We start from the raw sequence: 20,580 nt of genomic DNA on the forward strand, positions 1-20,580 counted from the left end.
TAACACTCATTAACTGCATGAAGTTTTAACTCTTCTACTAACCCGTCCTGTGTCGTCCTCCCATCTGTTATCCAGCAACCAACAGGCACCAGACTTCTCTGCAGTCCCATTCACCCTGGACCTGGTATATAAGATGACAGCTGAGTGTTTCAAGCGACAGCAATTCCATTTATTATATTTTTTTCTATTCCCTAAGAAGAATGGCTTGACCATTAAATATTCTTTTACCTCGTGTTACCCCATCATCTTCATAAACCGTAAGCTCTGGCGAGCAGGGACCTCACTCCTGTTGTTCCATACAAATGTTGTGCTCTGTTACATTACATTTGTATTTGTTTCCTATGATTTGTAAAGCGCTGCAGAATATGATGACGCTATATAAATAAAGATTATTATTATTATGGAGGCAGTGAACTAGTAGTAGATTAAAGGTGCTGCAACTATGTTAGTTGGATCTTGTGATGGAGCTGGCGCTCTGCAGCCAGGCGAGCTTTCGCCAATCCAAGCCCCTGTTTCTAGGCTACTCCCCAAACAGCACTTCTAAGAACCTTTTGTATAAGATCAAGTGTAGTAGCGTTCTTATAAGTTTAGGATATGCCGGGTGAGGGGAATGTAAACAGATGCGCAAGAAGCGCTGAAATAATATCCCTAAATGGTAAAAGTTTGCCAGTATATTTTGTGGATTACACAGCAGGGTGGCGACAAAGTTAACAACTTTGATGTGGAATGCCCTGTAATAGCTCTTGGGCGGTGTGCCTTTTATCGCCTAGGCTCAGCAGTTTCAGCACCGCCTGCTGTCGCTTAGCGACGGCACTGCTGCTGTGCCTAGAGCTACCGACTGATGGCGCCATGCCCACGGATGGTAATTCGGAGGAGGAGGAGGTGGAGGAGGGGTGGGAGGAGGTATAGTAGGCCTTTGAGACCTGGACCGAGGTAGGCCCCGCAATTCTCTGCGTCGCCAGTATATGAGCAGCCCCAGGGTCAGACTCGGTCCCAGCCTGCACCAAGTTAACCCAATGTGCCGTCAGCGATATATAGTGGCCCTGCCCGGCAGCACTCGTCCACGTGTCCGTGGTCAGGTGGACCTTGTCAGAAACGGCGTTGGTCAGGGCACGGATGATGTTGTCTGACACGTGCTGGTGCAGGGCTGGGACGGCACATCGGGAAAAGTAGTGGCGGCTGGGGACCGAATACCGAGGGGCGGCCGCCGCCATGAGGTTGCGAAAGGCCTCGGTCTCTACTAGCCTATAGGGCAGCATCTCCAGGCTAAGCAATCTGGAGATGTGCACATTAAGGGCTTGGGCGTGCGGGTGGGTTGCACTATATTTGCGTTTCCGCTCCAGCGTCTGGGGTATGGAGAGCTGAACGCTGGTGGATGCTGTGGAGGATCGTGGAGGCGACGATGGGGTTTTTGTGCCAGGGTCCTGGGCAGGGGGCTGACTAGCAGCTGACACAGGGGAAGGAGCAGTGGTGTGCACGGCCGGAGGTGAACGGGCTTGTTGCCACTGAGTGGGGTGCTTAGCATTCATATGCCTGCGCATACTGGTGGTAGTTAAGCTAGTAGTGGTGGAACCCCTGCTGAGCCTGGTTTGGCAAATGTTGCACACCACAGTCCGTCGGTCATCCGGTGTTTCCTTAAAGAACCTCCACACTTCTGAAGATCTAGCCCTCGCCGCAAGAGCCCTCACCACGGGAGCTTCACTAGTTGACAGTGGCGCTGATGCACCAGCTCTGGCCCTGCCTCTCCGTCTGGCCCCACCACTGCCTCTTCCAACCTGTTCAGGTCGAGGACTCTCCTCCGTCTCAGAAGCACTGTGTTCACCCGGCCTCTCAACCCAGCTTGGGTCTGTCACCTCATCATCCTCCGATCCCTCAGTCTGCTCCCCCCTCGGACTTCCTGCCCTGACAACAACTTCCCCACTGTCTGACAACCGTGTCTCCTCATCGTCGGACACCTCTTTACACACTTCCACTACGTCAAGAAGGTCATCATCACCCACAGACTGTGACTGGTGGAAAACCTGGGCATCGGAAAATTGCTCAGCAGCAACCGGACAAGTGGTTTGTGACTGTGGGAAGGGTCCAGAAAACAGTTCCTCAGAGTATGCCGGTTCAAATGGCAAATTTTCCTGGGAGGGGGCAGACTGGGGGGGAGGAGGCTGAGGTGCAGGAGCTGGAGGAGTGGGGATTTCGGTGACATGGGTGGACTGCGTGGAAGACTGACTGGTGGTGGACAAATTGCTCGAAGCATTGTCCGCAATCCACGACATCACCTGTTCGCACTGTTCTGGCCTCAACAGTGCTCTACCACGAGTCCCAGTAACTTCAGACATGAACCTAGGGAGTGTAGCTCTGCGGCGTTCCCCTGCTCCCTCATCAGCAGGTGGTGTCTCACCCCGCCCAGGACCACGGCCTCTGACCCCTGCAGTAGTTGGACGCCCACGTCCCCGCCCTCGTCCTCTACCCCTAGCCCTCGGGTTAAACATTTTTAAAATGAGAGTTATAATTTTTTTTTTTTTTTTACTTCTTTTTGTTTTTTTTTGTGTTTTTTTGTGTTTTTTTTTTTTTTTTGTGTTTTTTTTTTTTTTTTGAGTTTTTAAAACCAAACAATCCTATCCTATTGCTATGGCTATTTTCTAGCCAAGTATCAAAGGAAGCACACTACTATGCCAGATGAGATGACACTGAGTTAGTGCCTAATAGAAATCCAACCCCTACTGAATTTTGCCACTTCGGCCTTTGCTATGGATATGTGCGCCACTAAGCGCAGAACACAGCGGTCGCAAGTCTCACTACAAATTGCTCAGAATTGGCAAGTACATGCACTGCAGAAACTACAGCCACCAGCAGATCAACCAGAAATCAAATATATAGAACGCTACTGTAGGCTTCAAGAAGCTGTTTGTATTCTCCTATGGCTATTTTCTAGCCAAGTATCAAAGGAAGCACACTACTATGCCAGATGAGATGACACTGAGTTAGTGCCTAATAGAAATCCAACCCCTACTGAATTTTCCCACTTCGGTCTTTGCTATGGATATGTGTGCCACTAAGAGCTAAACACAACGGTAGCAAGTCCCCCTGCTAATTCCTCACAAAATGGTAATAGATGCAAATTAAAATAAAAAAAGTAGAACGTTATTGTAGCCCTAAGAAGGGCTGTTGGGTTCTTTGAGAATCACTCCTGCCTAACAGTAAGCTAATAGAACACCCTAACGCTTTCCCTGACCAGCAGCAGCTCTCTCCCTAGCGGCATCCAGAGACAGAATGATCCGAGCAGCGCGGCCAGCGGCTAGTCTATCCCAGGGTCACCTGATCTGGCCAGCCAACCACTGCTATCGACGTGTAAGGGTACCACGTCATGCTGGGTGGAGTGCAGAGTCTCCTGGCTTGTGATTGGCTCTGTTTCTGGCCGCCAAAAAGCAAAACGGCGGGAGCTGCCATTTTCTCGAGCGGGCGAAGTATTCGTCCGAGTAACGAGCAGTTTCGAGTACCCTAATGCTCGACCGAGCATCAAGCTCGGACGAGCATGTTCGCTCATCTCTACCTATTTCCTTTTGTGTCTCCCTTTGAGAAGTACAATGGGTTTGTTTACTTGGAAGACATAGATGCTACGTTCCTCCTACATGGATTATGGGCAGTTATGTACTTACAAGGGTGGAGGGATCTACAATGATTTTATACTTTACACTGATGTTTACATTGTATCAAGTTTGACACTAAGCCTTCTAAAAGGTTATTAACTACTCGAGATAATCCAATGATCTGCTGAGGGACGGGTTCAACAAACTATTTAATAGGTTGAGCTTATGGCAACATAAAGGAAATGGCAATTTCTCAGTTGATACAATGTCATAAAAAAGAGATATAAACCTCTAGTTATATAGCACCATCATACTCTGCAGCGCTTTACAGATCATAGGGGACATAAGACACCGCAGAGTAATAACACAAGTAAAACAAAAAATATATATATATATATTTTAATTAACCCTTTTTGACCAGACCTGTTCAACTACAACTCCACCAGTGGGTCACCTACTGATGACCACGTGCACATCACATCCTCAGTAGGTTTGGCTCTGGTAGACCGCATTCCAGCGTGATGATGGTCTGACACCATGGTGTCCATTGTAGAGCTGAATCACGTGTCTTTGTTAACAATTACAACTCGGCGTAGATTTTTATAGAGCGTTTGTAACATGAGCTGGCTGCTCCGGGCAGTTTCTCCTCTAAACCGTACCACCGTCCAAGTTTGTGTGATTGCCCAATGAGGTTGAGCAATATCAGCAATAAAGTGCTATTGTTTGGGTGATGAAAAGTTATACAATTTTGCAATATACTTTCAGTATCATCCCTGGTCACGTGATGTCAAACAGGTGTGCGGCTCATTATATCCCTGGTCCAGTGATATCACACAGGTGCACGGCTCATTAACCTCTGGTCATGTGATGTCACACAGGTGTGCGGCTCGTTATATCCCTGGTCATGTGATATCACACAGGTGCACAGCTCATTGACCTCTGGTCATGTGATGTCACACAGTTGTGCGGCTCGTTATATCCCTGGTCCAGTGATATCAAACAGGTGCACAGCTCATTAACCTCTGGTCATGTGATGTCACACAGGTGCGCGGCTTGTTATATCCCTGGTTATGTGATGTCACACAGGTGCACGCCTCATTATACCTCTGGTCATGTGATGTCATACAAGTGCAAGGCTTGTTATATCCCTGGTCATGTGATGTCACACAGTTGCGCGGCTTATTATATCCCTGGTTATGTGATGTCACACAGGTGCACAGCTCATTATATCCCTGGTCCTGTGATGTCACACAGGTGCACGGCTCTTTATACTTCTGGTCATGTGATGTCACACAGGTGCGCGGTTCGTTAAATATACCTGGTCATGTGATGTCACACAGGTGCACTGCTCGTTATATCCTTGGTCATATGATGTTCTGTCAAAGTGAGTAATCAGAGCTGTGTGTTATAACGAGCCAAGCACCTGTGTGACATCACATGACCAGGGACAGATATCTATCTGCAGGAAGTAGACAATGAAGATTCCCATAGAATGACAGTAAGCAGAGATCTTAAAAACTGTGAGGAATTGATACAGTGAGTACATTGGAAAATTGTATAACTTTTCATTACAGAAACATTATCAAATATTTGCTGATGGGTAAATTTTTGTGATTTATCATAAACATAATATCCCATGAAAAGGGAAACTCCAGACAAATCTGCTTCTCTGTGTTATATCTAGTAGAGGGCTTTATGGGAGGAGCATGACTCCATGATTCAGGGAACACAAAAGAAATTGGTCATGCTCCACCCCTTTAGGCACAGTCCAGTGTATTAGCTTTGACTGGAGTATTCTCTTAAAGAAAACTTGCTATGCAAATTAACTGACCCAAAATAAATACTTCATTAAAAACTATGATTGAGAAACATTGTCCTTATCCCTAAATGGTTCATTTTGATTGCTGCAATGTAAAAAAATGCAAGTCCAATGATACTAAGTCCAATGAGACCCTGCAAATTCATGGATTACTGCATTACCCTTCTTCTTGTTCCCGATTGACAGGTCTCACTGCTAGGATATGCGGAGCAGTGAGAACGAGCTCTGTTACATCACTGGCCACTTCTTGTCATTTGACCAGAGTGTTTTCATCAACTGCAGACAGTTAGTGTTATGTAGCAGCCCTGGAGAGCTGTGTAACCAAACCTTTGTGTATGTAGATTGTGTATGTAGCCTGAAGAGCTTTCTGCTCTCTGCACTGTGCTGTTCCACAGCTCCTCCCGCTCTGCTAAGAGTAGGAACAGTATCAGGATTTTGGTTGGTTATTTACAGCAGTCACTCATAACATAGGGGAGGGGCTGCGGAACATCGTATTGCATAGAGCAGAAAGCTCTTCAGGCTGAAAATCCTGTCTAGAAGCTGAGGACCTGGATTAGAAGTTCTCTTTTCATATCCCCCCTCCTACTAACTGCACACAGAAAGATATGGTTGCACAACCCTCCAGGACCTACACCTAGCACCATCTACAGATTATTATGGCCCAAACAAATGACAGTATTTACAAAACTACAAAAGTTAGTAGGAATTCAAGTCTGTCCTGGGTTTCTTCTAAGGTCCGATGTCTCTGAAACCGCATACTGCACAGCAACAGTCTAACCTCATTAACCCTTCTGGTACTACAAGGTCCTGGCAAAGGTGCATATTCCTGTTGTATTCTGCTCCAATGAACACCGTGAATGATTCCATGTGTAAATTGTACCATACATTGCCTTCTAAATTGTTTTGAATTCCTGTAATAAAATAAGCTAAACTTGTGGGTTTTTTTTAAATTTATTGTACATATTATGCTGGAGATTTGCATTAAAGTTCAGATTATTGAATAATGGCATTTATGTAAATTTATTTAGGCCTACTGTGATTTCCCATCTACCTGTAGCCTAATGATGGGCAATATGCTGGGTGTGAATAGAGTCTTATCCTATGTAAGGAATATTTGTTGTACTTCTTGTAAAAAAAAAAAAAAAAAAAAAAAGTAAAATATTGCGCTTTATAGAGAACGGGGTACAAATAAAATAAGACATAGAGAATAACCTGGTCTGATATTAAAATAGGTGAGAGAATCCTGTTCTCAAGAGCTTACAATTTATGAGAAACATAAAAAAGTACAGTATCTATCCTTCCTGTTTCCTAGTAAGACGTGGTAATAATCTTACAATTACATCCGCACCATTTAGGGATTTAGGGCCTTGAGGAAAATTCTCCTTTACTTTCATTAAAGGGGTTGTCCAGGATTAGCAAATCGTTTCCCATTAGCAGGGTGTGTTCTAGGAACCTATACTTACCTCCCAGTGCTTGGCCTCTGTCCCTGGAGATCTTTGAGAGAGAAAAAAGGCAAACAAGGAGAGACCAGGTCGCGCTCATAGAGTAGTAGTTTTAAGTTAGTTAAACATAGCTGGTGATATTACGTATAATCAAAAGGACTGAGGCTCACCAGATGTAGTTGTGCTAAGTTAGGCACAACACTAGTTATCGCTCAGTTGTGATAGTAGGGGTGCTGCCCTCAGACAGTGGACATCGAGACGCGGTTGCCAGGACGGTCAGGATGGAGGTAAAACGTGGTGGGTTGGATGCTGTCTAATGTGGCGCACACTCAGGTTCAGATGGATACGTCAAGTAAGGTAAAGTATTTATTGGTAATCTCGGGACACAACGCGTTTCGGAGTACCAGGGTCTCCTTTCTCAAGTGAAATGAGACTTAAAGATAAGTGGTGATAGCTTCTGTGCCACGGGAGAAGCGTAGTTCTATCCCTGTGGCTAAGATCTGGAGATCTTTGTATGCAGAGACCAGGGTGGTGACATCACCTCAATAACACATGACCTCTGCACCGGCCTTAATAAACCACTACCCGTATGTTGTCAAGCAGCTGAACAGCTTCTAGATGAGGTTTCTTCCATTGCCTAGTGGGGTGGCATCATCCAGAAAATCAACTTTGAAGTGAGATGTAAATTGGTTTTATGAAGTCAAGGAGGCGGAGAGTTTAACACTGAAGTCAAGCCTTAAAATGCCCCTGAAGTGTAATTGATGGTCCTACGTCCAGCTACATCATTGATCACATCTCCTTATGTCCGGCGCATGATGTGAATCACGTGGGAGGAGTTGTTTAAGGTCAGCAACAGCTTGACTTCAATATTCAAACTCTCCGCCTCCCTTACTTCATACATCTCACTTCAAAGCTGATTTTCTGGATGATGCCACCACGCAGGGTCATGAAAGAAACATGATCTAGAAGCTTTTCAACTGCTTCACAACATACTGGTAGTGGTTTATCAGGCCAATTTATGATGACAGGTTCCCTTTAATGGGTATCACCTGGAAGGCAGGAAGTCCTATGATTTGCCCTCTGAGTGTCTTCCTCTGAAGAATACATCTAATTGGAAAGATTTTTTTTTTCAATTTTTGTAACTGTCCGTTGTAAAAAAAAACAATTGTTAAGGGAACCTGTCAGCAGATATTAACCTAATAAAACATTATGTTGTCAAGCAGCTAAATACCTTCCGGATCATGTTTCTTTCATGACCCAGTGTGGTGGCAGCATCCAGAAAATCTATTGTGAATTGATATGTAAATAATTTGTATAAAGTCACAGAGGTGGAGAGCTCACTACTGAAGTCAAGCTCTCCCTCCTCAAAACGCCCCTCTGCTGTGCTTGACCTAATATAGTGAAGCCCATGGATGAAGGGTCGTCAATTACAGTGAAGGAGATGTTCTTTGGAGAGAAGAAATTGATTTCAATGCTAATCTTTCCACCTCCTTGACTCTATACAACCATGTTAAAGGATATCTACCACCAGGATCTAGGATTGTTTAACAAGAACATTTTTACATGCAGTTATGTGCCCCCTCTGGCAGGATCTGCTCTTTTTTAGCTTCTTATGTCCCCATTTTTACAAAAAAAAAGGCTGCCAAAGGATGTCAATTGAGCCAGGAGCCCCTCAGGCTCATTTGCATAATAAAGTATTGTTTTTTTTGTAAAAACAAGGGCATAAGAAGCTAAAGAAGAGCAGATCCTGCCATATCGGGGACACACTATAATATACACTCACCGGCCACTTTATTAGGTACACCATGCTAGTAACGGGTTGGACCCCCTTTTGCCTTCAGAACTGCCTCAATTCTTCATGGCATAGATTCAACAAGGTGCTGGAAGCATTCCTCAGAGATTTTGGTCCATATTGACATGATGGCATCACACAGTTGCCGCAGATTTGTCGGCTGCACATCCATTATTCGAATCTCCCGTTCCACCACATCCCAAAGATGCTCTATTGGATTGAGATCTGGTGACTGTGGAGGCCATTGGAGTACAGTGAACTCATTGTCATGTTCAAGAAACCAGTCTGAGATGATTCCAGCTTTATGACATGGCGCATTATGCTGCTGAAAGTAGCCATCAGATGTTGGGTACATTGTGGTCATAAAGGGATGGACATGGTCAGTAACAATACTCAGGAAGGCTGTGGCATTGCAACGATGCTCAATTGGTACCAAGGGGCCCAAAGAGTGCCAAGAAAATATTCCCCACACCATGACACCCCCACCACCAGCCTGAACCGTTGATACAAGGCAGGATGGATCCATGCTTTCATGTTGTTAACGCCAAATTCTGACCCTACCATCCGAATGTTGCAGCAGAAATCGAGACTCATCAGACCAGGCAACGTTTTTCCAATCTTCTACTGTCCCATTTCGATGAGCTTGTGCAAATTGTAGCCTCCGTTCTTAGCTGTTCTTAGCTGAAAGGAGTGGCACCCGGTGTGGTCTTCTGCTGCTGTAGCCCATCTGCCTCAAAGTTCGACGTACTGTGCTTTCAGAGATGCTCTTCTTACCTTGGTTGTAACGGGTGTCGATTTGAGTCACTGTTGCCTTTCTATCAGCTCGAACCAGTCTGCCCATTCTCCTCTGACCTCTGGCATCAACAAGGCATTTCCGCCCACAGAACTGCCGCTCACTGGATGTTTTTTCTTTTTCGGACCATTCTCTGTAAACCCTAGAGATGGTTGTGCGTGAAAATTGCAGTAGATCAGCAGTTTCAGAAATACTCAGACCAGCCCTTCTGGCACCAACAACCATGCCCCGTTCAAAGGCACTCAAATCACCTTTCTTCCCCATACTGATGCTCGGTTTGAACTGCAGGAGATTGTCTTGACCATGTCTACATGCCTAAATGCACCATGCCTAGTTGCCGCCATGTGATTGGCTGATTAGAAATTAAGTGTTAACGAGCAGTTGGACAGGTGTACCTAATAAAGTGGCCGGTGAGTGTAAGTGTACATGGTTTACAATCCTTCATCCTGGTAGTAGATTTCCTTTAAGTCTAATAATAAAGATGACAGGTTCTCTTTAATAAAACAATATTCTATGTTAGATAGAAGCATTCCAAAGCTATTGCTACATAAGGTGACACGTGTCAAATTTGAAATATCGGCCAAAACTGGGTACAGCACCAATGGGCAGAGTAGTTCCTTTGTGTATTTTGTCATGAAGCCAAGAACATTATATCTATTAGGCTGCAACAAAAAATGTAGTGTTTCCGTAACTCAATAAGACTTCCTTTATTCTGTATAAACCTTCCATCAAAGTATGGAAGGAGACAGTTTAGAAAGAGATGTTCAGGTTTTGTCTCATTAAACATATAATCCCACGGTCCACATGTAGATTACAAAAATTAGGTGCATTTTGTTTTTTTTATTTTGTTAATATAATCCTTTCTGATGCTGCAAATTGTGTTGTGAACCCTACAAATCATGAGAATAGGGGTCCTATTCTCATGATTTGTAGGGTTCACAACACAATTTGCAATCCAGAGAAGGGGGGTACCATTCTTATTAATAGATGGAGTGTCAGGTTGCTCATGCATTCTGCTGCTCCATTTAGTTATTAATTAGTATCAGAAATTACTGAGCACATTGCTCAGTTATCATCCTGAGTCCTTCTGGAGTCACCCAAGTGAAGCATTTGGGATATATAAAAGACACCCAAAAAATATTTAATATTTACTGTATATAGTGGAGTATAAGCTGAATTTTTCACCTCAATTTTTGAGTAAATATTTGAGTACATCAAAAATAATAAACTTCTCTTCTTCTTCTTCCCTGGGAGCGCACAAATTATGATACAATGCTTTCGCCACCCACTGAGGTCATAGTGTGTATACTGGCAGAACACATAGATGAGCCTCTGCCCACACTGTGAGATGGAAAAGAACTGCAGGGAGTGCCAGAGGATAAGTTTACGTTTATTATTTTTAAGGGTGCAATGCTGAGCAGTTCATTAGAAGGGGGGCCATGCTGGGCATTTAATTATAAAGGGGGCCATGCTGGGCATTTCATTAGTAAGGGGGCCATGCTGGACATTTCATTATTAAAGGGAGCCATGCTGGACATTTCATTATTAAAGGGAGCCATGCTGGAATTTCATTATTAAAGGGAGCCATGCTGGACATTTCATTATTAAAGGGAGCCATGCTGGACATTTCATTATTAAAGGGAGCCATGCTGGACATTTCATTATTAAAGGGGCCATGCTGGACATTTCATTATTAAAGGGAGCCATGCTGGACATTTCATTATTAAAGGGGCCATGCTGGACATTTCATTATTGAGGGGGCCATGCTGGACATTTCATTATTAAAGGGGCCATTCTGGGCATTTCATTATTAAAGGGGCCATGCTGGACATTTCATTATTGAGGGGGCCATGCTGGACATTTCATTATTAAAGGGGCCATTCTGGGCATTTCATTATTGAGGGGGCCATGCCGAACATTTCATTATTAAAGGGGCCATGCTGGACATTTCATTATTGAGGGGGCTGTGCTGGGAATTTACCCTTTGGTGAGGGGAGACTACTAATGGACTTTTTATTTAAGAGTAGCTGCTGCATTTTCCACCCTACTTTTATATTCTAGTTAATAGGTTTTCCCAGTTTTATCCTTGAGTATATATGGTAACAGTGCAGGAGGAGATGAGCAGACTGTAGGTAATGTCCTGTAGTATGTTATCGAGTAGAAGATTCTGAGAAGTTGTCATATATATACAATATAGTTTTCCCATATTTCATAATGGTTAGATGATCATTAATTGCTTTGTTTCATGATGCAAAGTGTTTTGAACAGCTTCCAAATCCTGAATTGGCAAGTATCACTACTATTGTCTTAGTATATATTCCCTCCCATCTATAAATTTCTGACTGTACCTCATAATTTGGATGACAACAAAGTCATAATACAGAATGTTTTGTATATATTCTACAATACAGCAGGCATTGTGTGGAAGTTGTGCAACTTATTATGGATGTGATGGGAGTCAGCCTCCATGTGACATGATACTAGACGGGCCAGCGCGGACATGTGTGGGTTATATATAGCTCTGCAGCTTGGTCTGGCACCTTTACAATTATATTGTGCACTATGCAAAATATTGGAGAGTTACTTGTACATCTAAACTTGTTATCACCTAAATTACTTTAATGTTTATATAGAATTGTTTCCCTAAATCCCTTCCTTATCCAATCCCTTCCCTTCCTGGGTTGAACTTGATGGACATGTGTCTTTTTTCATCCGTATAAACTATGATACTAAGATCTTGAAAAGGGGGTACAATGCAGGTAGTTGGTAATACAGTGGGGACCTAATGTCTAACTCTTTGCCAGTTCCAACCACAAATGACACAAACCTTGAGCAGTTCTAGGTGGTAACAATATTACTTACATTGCATGTTTAGTAGATGAAGACTTGTTACAGAAAATAAGACTTGGTGGAAAATCTTCAAGAAAGAAATGTACTAAAAGAATCCTTGAGCGGAGGGTTCTGTTGGTTCTGAGGGTTCTGTGTTCTCTGTGCCATTCATGAGCCTCAGTGGTCAGATATACAAGAATGATGCATCACTATTCTTACACATGTGACTGCTGAGTCCAATAACTGGTCACAATGAACACAAAAGTTTGGGTCTGACCAATAACCACAGTCAACCAATTTGTGTGAGTCTCCCACTTGCCCAGATGGGCTAAACATTTCTAATCCCTAAACTTCTCACACAAACTTGTAAGCATTTGGACCCACTCTGTGTCTCACTAAGGAGACACTCTTAAAAAACTCAAACTAAACTCAAACTCAAACTAAAAATACCCAAAAAATGTAAGAATGGCTAACCCTTTACTGCAACGAAGAAGAAGGAACAAATCAATGACCTTATGAGATGTACAGACCAAAGAGAGAGGAAAGGATCCACTGTATTTGATACTAGTGCACCAGAGGACATGTTCCTAGGGTGTGGATGGAGCTATGAGTAGTGTATACACAAGTCTGGTTTGGAGCCAATGGAAGAAAAGATATGGTTGGACTCCAGTAAATACCTGGAAATATGTTGCCTTTGTAGCTCTAAGGCTCAGACTTGTCTTTATTGAAAGTGTTGACATGCTGGCATCCAGAGAGCTGCTCATTCACTGAAAGAGAGTGGGCTGGATGTCAGAGCAGGTGAGTATGCATGAACAAATACTGCACAAAAGTCTATTTGTAGTTTTTCAAAGATCTCAACCTTCAAAGTGGTTCTACATAGCAAGGCTTGAGTAGAAGGGCAGAGCTAGGACTGAATAGGCTCCTTATCAAACCTTTGGCCACTTAAAGTTACTCTTTTATAGAGCGCTCCTCACTTCTAATGGCCGCACTCTGTTTGACCCCCACTTAAATGCCCCCCAAACGTATATAGTTGCCCTTTCTGTAGCATCCCCTTCAGCATATGCTCGCCTTTAATAATCCTTTATTTATATAGTGCACACAGATTACATAGCGCTGCACAGAGCTTGCCAAATCATCCCTGCCCCCAATGGGGCTCACAATCTAATCAACCTACCAGTATGTTTTGGAGTGTGGGAGGAAACTGGAGGACCCGGAGGAAATCCACGCAAACACAGAGAGAACATACAATCTCTTTGCAGATGTTGACCTGGGTGGGATTTGAACCTAGGACTCCAGCGCTGCAAAGCAGAAGTGCTACCCATCAGCCATTGTGCCACCCTACAGCCCACCAACTTACTGGGGCACATTTACGTGCACCAGTTTTCTGTTGGGCTTTGCACATTCTTATATGTGCAAACTGCTTGCACAAGGGTCCGCGTCCACATTTGTGTCGCATGCAACCGTTTTGTGGCGTGGCTTCACTAGGCTTCTTGCAAAACAAATTTCTGCACTGAAGAGGGCGCTCCGGTGCTCAGTCGGACCATGCGCCACATTTATCATGCAAATTACGGCAGAATTGTGTAGCATGCTCCAAGTTAAAGTTGCACCAAAAAAAATAGTGCACTCTGTTGGGACAGTGCAGAGAGTGCCAGATTCATGAAGAACGTGCACCAGAAATCCTGAATCTGGGGCCCCCTGCACACTACACATGCAAACTGCACATAGTACAGACTGCACTGTTTTTAGGAAATGGAACCCACCCCCAACTTACAGTACCATTTCCCCCAATTTAGTCTTCTTTCTGTAACCTCCATTTCCATTCTCCCACATTACATCCCCATTTAGGGATCTCCCTCACCTATCATGTAACTCCCAGGCATTCCCCAACATTCCTGCTCTGCCAGAGCTGTGTGCAGCGCAGAACCCAAAGAAAAAATACATAGAATTGTGCTATAACACGCACCAGAAATTGGCCGGCTCGCTCCTTGGTCTAGATGTTGCATAAGTGGGGAAAAGTTGCAACTCCGGTCTGTGCACCAAGAATTGTGAATTCATAAAGCCTTATACAACAGTACAAGCCTCACTAAATGCTGTTCGTAGAGATCTAGTAAAATAGCAGCACCCACTGGATCATGGAGAGAGCAAAAAAAAAAACAAGGTATAAGGAAAAGATTTGAAGAAATTATAATGTTACGCTATCTAATTTTAATAGGTAAACAAACTGGCGATACATTCCCTTTAAACAAATCCCACGGACACAATGGGGGTCATTTACTAAGGGCCCGATTCGCGTTTTCCCGACGTGTTACCCGAATATTTCCGATTTGCGCCGCTTGTACATGAATTGCCCCGGGTTTTTGGCGCACGCGATCGGATTGTGGCGCATCGGGGCCGGCATGCGCGCGACAGAAATCGGGGGGGCGTGGCCGAACGAAAACCCGACGTATTCGGAAAAACCGCCGCATTTAAAAACCGAAAATGTGTCGCTTGGGGAGCGCTCACCTTCACCTTCTATGGGATGGTGCATTCCGGGGCGTTAAGATTATTTTCGGCGCTGCAGCGCCACCTGGTGGACGGCGGAGGAACTACCATCTTAAATCCCAGCCGGACCCGAATCCTGTGCAGAGAAGGCGCCGCTGGATCGCGAATGGGCCGGGTAAGTAAATGTGCCCCAATGCGTCAAAATTTTTTTGCAAGGCAAAGTGACTAAAAAAAACTGAGAAGTTGATATCCACATTTGAAACTGCTGAAGGCTTTCAGGATATACGTGCCGGGTGCGCGGGGGAGGGGGGGGGGGGACATAATGGGGCTCATTTACTAAGGGGCCAAATCGCGGGTTTTCCCGAATATCACCGTTTTGCGCCGTTTGTCCCAGAATTGCCCCGGGTTTTTGGTGCACGCGATCGGATTGTGTTGCATTGGCTTGCATGTGACGGGAATGGGGTGGGGGGCGTGGCCGTAGGAAAACCCAATGGATTCGGAAAAACTGCGGCATTTAAAAAAGAATTTGTGTCGCTTGACACGTACTCACATGCACCGGGACAAAGAAGGTGAACTCCGGCGGACCTCGGCGCAGCAGCAACACCTGGTGGATATCGGGCGCACGACCTTAGTGAATCGCGGCATCCACGTCGGACAACGTGCCGCGGGATCGCGAATGGACCAGGTAAGTAAATGTGTCCCATTACGCTGCTACAATTAGCACCAACATATGATAAATGTGCTCCTCCCGCTTTACAGCCCAGGATCCTGTAATAGGTGTGAATATAACGGGGCACAATTACTAAGAATGTGGGAAACGGCACTAACAGTGCTCTGCCTGTATAATAATAATTAAGAATGTGCGCCAGAAATCATGAATCTGTCACTTCCCTGCATTGGTCAGATAGAGTTCACCAACTTTTTTGTGGTGCACCTTTAACATAGGGCGTGCGGCCGACTTGGCATGTTAAATCAGGTTCAGACTGAGCTCCGATAAATTCCCCCCCTCACTATAGTGAGTAGTGGAGTAATAATTTGGAGCCTATTGTATGTGTGTTTTGTACTCTTTTGTTCCCTGTTTGCACTTCTGCATTCTTTTACTATTTACTGTTGTGCCGCTGTACTGCTTTTGTGTGATCAGTTGTATGTCCCCCAGGCTGTGCGGTTTGCAGATATGTGAAAATAACAACATGGAGATCTGCCTTCTTGCCGGGGATCCTTAGAATAGCGGAAAGAGTTTAATTCGTTGTAACATTTTCATATTTTTTAAAATTCTGAGTTGTATTTTCTGTCGGATGCCGGCGATGTTTCTTTCCGATTTCCTGGTTCATTTGCTTATACCTCTCCGGTACCATTTCCATCCTGTCCCTTCATTATTGAGCTTACCATTCTGTGTAGTCACATCATTTGCATTTTGATAATTAATCTCCTGTCATATCTCAGGGTAATATCTGCTAGAATACAAGGACTATCAAAACAGAGTAACATAAAAAAAACATCTTAAACCATAAAATTGATGACACACCTACATAGGAAATTGTGACCCTCCCCGAATTTATTTCTAGGGTATAATTTCCTCTCTTCTAAACAAAAATAAATGTCTATAATCCTCCTCTGGATTGGCTGAAGGTAGCCTACAACCCAGTGCCAAGGTCATGTGATCCCTCCTCTCTAACCTAGGAAGGCATCAGTCATTTTACTGATTTGGCATTTGCAGGATCAAACCTTTTTTTTTAGGAAATTTCAGGTTTAACTTCTAATCATTTGAATTTATTTACAGGCAGTCCCCGGGTTACGTACAGGATAGGTTCTGTAGGTTTGTACTTAAGTTGAATATGTATGTAAGCCGGAACTGTATATTTTAGAATTGTAACCCCAGCCAAATTTTTTTTGGTCTCTGTGACAATTGGATTTTAAAACTTTTGTGTTGTTATAAGAACCAGGATTAACAATAAAGCTTTGATAAGTGTTACAGTTGATCATTGTAGCCTGGGACTAAAGTCCAGTAAATTACCAACATCCACAGGTCCGTTTGTAACAAGGGGTCGTCTGTAAGTCGGGTGTTCTTAAGTAGGGGACTGTCTGTACTTGGTAACTCTAATACAGGGATAAGTTACTGTCCCTGAAAATGTAAAAATGCTGCATAAATACAAGATATTTCTTTGAAATAAATTTGATCAACTAGAAATAGATATATAAGAACTAGAAGTGTTGAGATCTGACTTGTTTGCTTTTTCAGTAGGTAACATTGTCAAAATGTATAATTGCAAGAACTTATTTGTATACTGATTTGTGTACTTTTCTTAAAGGACACCTGTCATCAGGTCTGTGTCACTAGTCCTGTCACCTCTACCTGTTGGAGCAGCTCACAAGGATCCCATCCCAGCCTTTATCTAGTTATTTCATACATTATTCATTGTAAAATCATCTATTTTTATCATGTAAATGAGGCTGGTCACATGGTCAGAGGCAGCAATTTCACCCCTGTTACCCCTCCCCTCTCCTCCCCCTGCTCATGTCTGTGTGTAATGTATAGTAAAGCATGGCTAGTGTCTGTGCTGCATCTGCTGACATGCTGCATCCTCCTAACATACAGGTGAGAGACACAGACATCAGCTACACATGAATCTGACATGTTCTGCTGTAACATGGCTGCCTGGAGCTGCTGTATCTCTCCTATACACACACACAGGCTGCAGGGGGCGTGGTCACCAGCACCAGGAAGCACATCATTATACAGCCTCACATCATTATACAGGCTGTCAGTCAAGCACTGGGGGTGTGGCTGAACCTCCCACTCATGAATAAGCTGGACAGCTTGAATATGCTAATGCTTCATTGGACATTTCACAGGTCATTTGCATGCATACAGCTTTAGGACCTCATTGCTTAGGTTTACAGGCATGTAGAGGGACAATGAAGGGATAGAGGCAATGCTCTCTAATGGCAGTTTATGAAAATATATTTAGTTTAGGGGGGTTCTCTTTAAAAAGAGCCATACAGGCAGTCCCTGTCCTAAGAACACCCGATTTACAGATGACCCCTAGTTACAGACAGATCTCTCATCCCGCTGTTACCGACTTTCCCCCTGGGAAGCTCTTTGGTTACACTTTCTAAATATACCTTTTTCGACTTACATACAAATACAGACCAAACCTATAGAACCTATATTGTATGTAACCCGGGGCCTGCCTGCACTTGGCTTTCTGGAGGTCTCCAATTTCAGAGTGTCCAGTATCCCAGTATCTGGAGATGTTTAACATGTCAGAATGGAAGTACTACTTGTTTTTATGTACATGATGGATCAGCCAATTGCTGGTCTTGATGGATTAGCTAATTGCGGGTCCTGAGCTCCCATCATACACAGCGGGTGTCAGGTGTATTAACACAGCTGACACCCGCCTCTTACTACTGTGGTTGGTGCTGGCACCGACCGTATCAGTTTACCTGTCTCCCGGTAGGTGCCACCATCTTGGATGGCGATCAGTGTCTCCCATGACGTCATTGGAGGGTGCTGATTGGTTGTCATGGCAGCCTTTGGTCGGTTTCATAGAGACTTGTAGGCCCAACATGAATACTGATCTCTGATACCCTGCCAATGGCATGCTATTAGGGATCTGCAGTAAAATCAGACCCTCCAGGGTTAAATATCCTAGGGGGTCTGAAATAATAGTAAACAAAACATTTTAAAAGATTTAAAAAAAAAAAGGAAAAGTTTATATCAACCCCCCTACCCACAAAACATATAAAAATACACTAACAGTAAAAATCAGGTATCACCACATCCCAAAATTTATGGCCGTGAACACTGTAACCGAAAATATCGTCCAAATGTCTGAATTGACACTTTTTCTCCATTTTTTCATCCATACAAAATGAGCAAACGGTCATATAGGTCCCAAATTGTTATAAATAAAAAAACGTCAGCGCGTCCAGCAAAAGAAGGTTCCTTACATCGGTTTGTACACTAAGGCCACTTCACCCGGCCCGAAATGCTGCAAACCGGACCTGAACTCAGCATGTCAGTTCAGTCCCGGTTTGCAGCATTCGGGCCGGGAGATGAAGGCAGCACTCGCTGCAAGTGTAATGTGAGTTCAGCGCATCACACTCACAAGTGTGGAAGGGGCCTCAGTGTGAAAAAGCTGTTGGTCTCAGAAATTGGCAAAAATGTCAAATTTTCTGTTCTCAACATATTTTCATTTTTTAAAATCTACTAAAACCTAATAAAACCCATATAAATTTGGCATACCTGCCATCGTTCCAACCCAAAAAAAAGGAGAGGTGTCATTTGGAGCGCACAAAGAAAGCCATAAAACCAGAGCCCGCAAGAAAACGCTGCAAATGTGTTTTTTGTCAATTTCATCGCACTTGGAATGTTTTTTTCCACAGCTTTCTAGTACGTTGCCTGGAATATTACATTTTGCCAGAAAAAAGTGCAATTCGTCCCGCAGATAACAAAAACGGAAAACTAAAAAAAAGTCAGAGCTTTTGGAATGAGCAGAGTAAAAAACAGAAACACAAAAAAAAAACAAGAAAAGGGCTGAAAGAACAATTGCGTTAACACTTTTGGATTTTTTCACAGCTTGTCAGTACATTACATGGAATATTAAAGTATATTTATCATTGGATTCTACTACAAGCTATTAGGGCCAAGTACCAGCAATGGATCTGCAAGTATACTGTGCCACAGTTACGAGCGCTTATACTATACAGCAGGACCGCCACTAGGAAGTTTGGAGCCCCTGACTGGCAAATCTACCCTGTATGCACAATGAGTTCCCTGCACCTGGAAAGCGAGGAGATTTTTCTGTGACTTAGGGCCCCTTCTCCTCCTTGGGGCCCCCTAAACATAGTTACACTAACCCCCCCATGACGGCGGCCCTGCAGTGTCGTTCTTTTTTCACCATTACTATCCCAAAACAGAGAAACAACATATACTTATTCCTCTGCACCTATCACCATCATATACTTATTATGTTTTGTCAACAAATTGGTGGATCAGACAAGTAAGAGGCACGTGTGAGCACACATTGTTCTGACACTCCAGTAGCATACAACCAGTTTTCCTCGTTTTTAGTACAATGGACCTTGTCATTTGCTTTTACCTTATATGTTAGGTAATTTCTTAATATTGTTACCCAAGTGATTTATACTTTTTGTACCATTTATGCTATGTTTCTGGACGTCCAATTGTAAATTCAGGATATATTAATATTGTAGAAATTTTTATATTGATAAATATTCTATGACACTATGGGGCAGATTTATCAAGCTGTCTGAATGTCACAATATTTCTAGTTGCCCATGGCAACCAATCACAGCTCAGCTTTTCCCGATTCGTGTCACATGATTGTGCCAAAATCCTGTCGCGTGCATCAAAAACCCCTTTTAAATCCCTGTCCAACAAAAGTGCAGTCCGTGGAGCCCTTAGTAAATGAGCCCCAATATGTTTAGTCAACATATTGGTGGATCAGACAAGTAAGAGGCACGTGTGACCACACCAGCACACCGCTGATTGGTGCTGGCCATTTCCGAGTTTTCATAATTCCCCCCCAGAACAACCCATGCCAGATCTTTGAGCTACATGCCATCGAGAAAGCTATTTCCCTGGGTTACATGTGTTCCTGCTCTGATCTCCTGTTGTGACCCCGGACCTGACTCTGACTCTTGCACCTCTGCCGCCTACCCTGAATATCTGCCTCTTCCTGTACCATGACCTTGGCTCCCACCAAGAGCAAGTCGCGCCTGTGGAACGACCTGGTGGCATCATGCCGCAGCATGACCATCCTGCTTTGCGGTGGGCTCTAGCGAAGACGGGTGCCACTTAGATTCCGGTCCCA

At 43.9% G+C, this 20,580-nt stretch overlaps 1 protein-coding gene across 1 annotated transcript in view; it reads right to left on the reverse strand.

The window, feature by feature from the left end:
* LRRC56 (leucine rich repeat containing 56) overlaps positions 1-13,001 on the reverse strand; it is a 125,921-nt gene extending 112,920 nt beyond the window's left edge. Inside the window, exon 1 of the mRNA XM_072118216.1 lies at positions 12,937-13,001. The gene's annotated coding sequence lies outside the window, so the exon portion shown is untranslated. The remainder of the gene's footprint in view (positions 1-12,936) is intronic.
* Positions 13,002-20,580: the final 7,579 nt, after the last annotated feature.

The sequence above is a fragment of the Engystomops pustulosus genome, chromosome 7 (assembly GCF_040894005.1).
Source record: "Engystomops pustulosus chromosome 7, aEngPut4.maternal, whole genome shotgun sequence".
Taxonomy (NCBI): domain Eukaryota; kingdom Metazoa; phylum Chordata; class Amphibia; order Anura; family Leptodactylidae; genus Engystomops; species Engystomops pustulosus.